The 3,895-nt window shown below is 40.6% G+C and overlaps 1 pseudogene; it reads right to left on the bottom strand.

The window, feature by feature from the left end:
* Positions 1–1,730: 1,730 nt before the first annotated feature.
* Positions 1,731–3,106, bottom strand: LOC108530066 (BAG family molecular chaperone regulator 4 pseudogene; annotated as a pseudogene).
* Positions 3,107–3,895: the final 789 nt, after the last annotated feature.

Genomic DNA, 3,895 nt, shown 5'->3' with positions numbered 1-3,895 from the left:
AAACCAGAAAAAGCTCTCTTCTGAATTAATTCATTTTGTCTTACTCATAACTTAGCCTGTAAGGTACATCCCCCCTAAAACTAGAAAAACACTTTTAATCTCAAGTATAAATTTCTAATTTTCATGGAAAAAGCCTTTTTTAAAAAACAAATACATAAAAAATAGGCCAAAAAATGAATCCTAGGAATAAAACTATCACCATATATCCTTATAAAATTAACTCATCCCAACCCATAAGACCCAGCCCAGTAAAAAATTACTACATTTCCCTTTCCTACATATAATACATTTGTGTTGGGTTTGGAAATGAAGTGGAGACCAAGCCTAATATATTTAATTATTACCTCCCATAGGGCCCTGACAGTCCCTAAGGGAAAAAAAAAATTATCACTTGGGTATCTTGTGAAAGAAACAGCTTTTTTCCAAGACAATATTGGTGTACTCAACTCAGACATAAAAGTTATTTACCTAAGTCTCTAACAACTAACAGCATAGAGCCTACCCAACAAAGTCAACAAAGACCCCTTTCATATCCCTTTTCTTAAAATTAAGGGGTACATAAATGACCTGTTTAATAATAAATCTTTTTATAAAATAGCTTTTAATCTAACGCAATTTGGAAGTAAAGAAAACATAAAATCTAACCATTAAATGAAGAAAATAATAATACAACACATCTAACTAACAGGCTGATTCAAAAAAACCTGAAAACATGAATCCCCCTTTACAAACACAAAACTGTTTTTTAACTATAAACTGAGATGAAATCGGCTTCATAGGTGAAAACTAATAATTTCAGATGGGAGAATGATAAAAAACACAAACAAGTAATCAATAATTATTACTTTTGGTAGTCATCCAATTTCTACCTCGCCTAAAGAACAAGATAATTCATCTGTAACTCTCTATCACAATGCCCTCTATAGAAGCCAGCAAATAGTAAAACATATGGAACACCTTCCGGGAAAAAAAAACAAATAATTTTTCAAGTGGAATCTTTATCCAAATACCAATAAAAAAGCCCAAAAAAGAAAAAATGTCTGTAAACATTTTCAATTTTACTCAATGCCCATTACAAAAAAATTGCACCCTTCCACTACCTACCATGAACAAGCAGAAGGTGAAAAAACAAAAAACAAAAAAAAAAAACCTCAACCAATGATCTATACAAAAAAGGGAGACAATTTACTCCACCTAACCATTGCAAAGTATATTCAATGTTGAAAAGATATAAATTCTTTCAGAACTGCCATACCTATCCCGGTTCCAATATAGTCTCTTGAATAATATATTAAACATAATTACTACAAAATGACCAAGAGTAGAGAATAATACTATATTTTGTGAATTGCCAAATAACAAAACAAAACAGAAGTCCAAGAAGGCTAAAGTCTAAGCTATAATTACACATGAAGTGTATGTTGAAAGCAGTCACAATGTATAAAACTATGACAAGATATCCAGATGTTTAAAAAAACACATGCTGTTTGTCCCAGATTATATCCACTTTCATCTGGTAGGTTTCTGATAAGCCTGTTAAGTAAAGTGTGTTTCCCTCCTGCTGATAAGAAGCAGCTTGCAGATATCCATAAATTTTTTAAGAAGGAGTGAGTCTACTTGGCAATATTGGTAACTCCATAGTTTCCTATTACATTCATTCATCTGAAAACTGAAAACAACTCATGACTAAAATATTCTTCCATTCCCTTGCCAGTTTTTCAAGTTTAAAATCAAAGGAAAGTTGGAATGTATTGCTTCTTGTCATCAACAGGCATTTCAAAAAGAGGGTAATTAACCAAATCTTTGGTCAAGTTGGTAACAGGATTCCACTCTGTTCTAAATTCTTTCATAATTTTTTTTTCCTAATTTTCCAGTATGGCCTGAATCTTACAAACAGCCTCTTTTCTGGCCTGCCATACAGAGTCCTCGTCCCCAGTTTCAACTGAATCCAGTTCCAAAAGTTTCTTGATTAGCATTTCTTCCAGAAGCCAGTATGCTTAGTCTATCTTTTTTCCTACAAATTCTTCTACTTCTTGTTCAAGATACTGGACCTTCTCCAGCACATGCATGGTTTTGTAATACTCGGAGGAGTACTTTCATCTGAAGGTACACATTCTTCAGGAAGACTGCTACTTTAATCTTGACTGTTGGGATGGTCACTGGTGGCATTACCATACGGCTGAGGCTCAGCGCTATACTGGACTTGGGAATCCAAAAGATCTGAATCATTCTTGTTCACTGTCCCCGAGGATTCATACTGATAGACACTGCAAGGGAAATTGTGCCGGTTCATGCTTTGATCTGATTGGCTGCAGGGGTAGGAAGAATCCTTGGGCTGCTGGAGTGGGGGTGTAGGGGATGACTGAGGAGAGCCACTGCTACGCCATGGTGAAGTACCTCCCGTCATGTAGAGATTGCCAAGTGGTGCTGTGGGCGCTGACGAAGGCCAAGGATAATGGCCACCCATTCCATAAGCACCAGGAGAAGGCCATGCATCTTCTTGTGGTGGTACAATTTGTCCTGATTGTGGAACACTACGATTACCATCTCCCTAACAATAATGGGGCAGGGTCATTCCAGGGTTCTGTGAAGCCGGATACCCTGCAACCTGCCGCCTAAGAGGGGGTACTTCAGTCTGACAGTCCTGCTGAGAATAGACTCAACGAGAGACTGGAGTTGGGCTATTGCCAGGTGAACGGTAAGTATTTGTAACTTCTGTGGAGTAACAGGTCTGAGTATAACCAGGTGCATTAAGCCCCTAAGTATGAGGCAGTATTTGCCCCAGAGCCCGGGGGGTGAGTTAGACCACATGGTCCATTTGGGTAAGAATTCAAACTGGTGGCTTCCTCCGGCTCGACCAGGCTCTGGCCAGGCGCCTCCAGAGGGATAGTACCCATCGCCTCCTCCACCTTCTCCCAGCCAGGTGGTCTCCGCCGGGCCGCCCCCCACGCACCCGCCAAGAAATGGGAGGCTGGAGAGGTTCAAAATGAAGAGGGTATAAGGGTGGAGGTGGGTGCTCTGGCACGTCTCCAACCCCAGGCCTGTAGTAGCGGCCGTAGGACTGACCCTCACTGGGGCCGTAGCCCAAGTGCCTCAGGGCCTACATGGGCTCCGCTGCCCTGAAGTACTTCCCGCCCCCCACGGCCGACCCATCGGGCAGACCAAATTAAGTTTTAATTTATACAAGCCACTGCATATACTTAGACAGTGTTTAGAACTTGGGTGATTTTGCTCTGCCAATACAAAATTTTGGATAAGATCGGAAACCTTACTCAAAATTCAGACTTAGTTCTCATTTCAGGTTATGGATTTCTCTTTCCAGATGCATAGAGAAGTAATTTTAAGGCCAAACATGGTGGTTCACACCTGTAATCCCAGCACTTTGGGAGGTCAGGGCAGGCGGATCACCTGAGGTTGGGAGTTTGAGACTAGCCTGGCCAACATGGTGAAATCCTAAAGATATGAAAATTAGCTCGGTGTGATGGTGCATGCCTGTAATCCCAGCTACTCGGGAGGCCGAGGCAGGAGAATTGCTTGAACTCGGGAGGCAGAGGTTGCAGTGAGCCGAGATCACGCCACTGCACTCCAGCCTGGGCTACGGAGCAAAACTCCATCTATTAAAAAAAAAAAAGAATAAGAAGATTTCAAGTCTACTGTATTGGTCAGGGTTCTCCAGAGAAATAGAACTAAAGGAGATCTAGATAAACAGATACAGGTACAGATAAAGAGATAGAGATAGAGATATATAATTTGTATAAGGAGATATACTGTGAGGAATTGGCTCACATGATTAAGGAGGCCTAGAGGTGCTGAGATCTATAGCTGCCAAACTCAAGACTGAGGAGAACTGATGGTGTAGTTCTGGTCAGAGACCATATCCCTGAAAACCAGGGGA

Source organism: Rhinopithecus bieti, unplaced genomic scaffold, assembly GCF_001698545.2.
Source record: "Rhinopithecus bieti isolate Rb0 unplaced genomic scaffold, ASM169854v2 scaffold_6536, whole genome shotgun sequence".
In the NCBI taxonomy this organism is placed as follows: Eukaryota; Metazoa; Chordata; class Mammalia; order Primates; family Cercopithecidae; genus Rhinopithecus; species Rhinopithecus bieti.
Note: the sequence above shows the minus strand (reverse complement) of the source record. Positions and strands in the feature narration are given on the sequence as shown.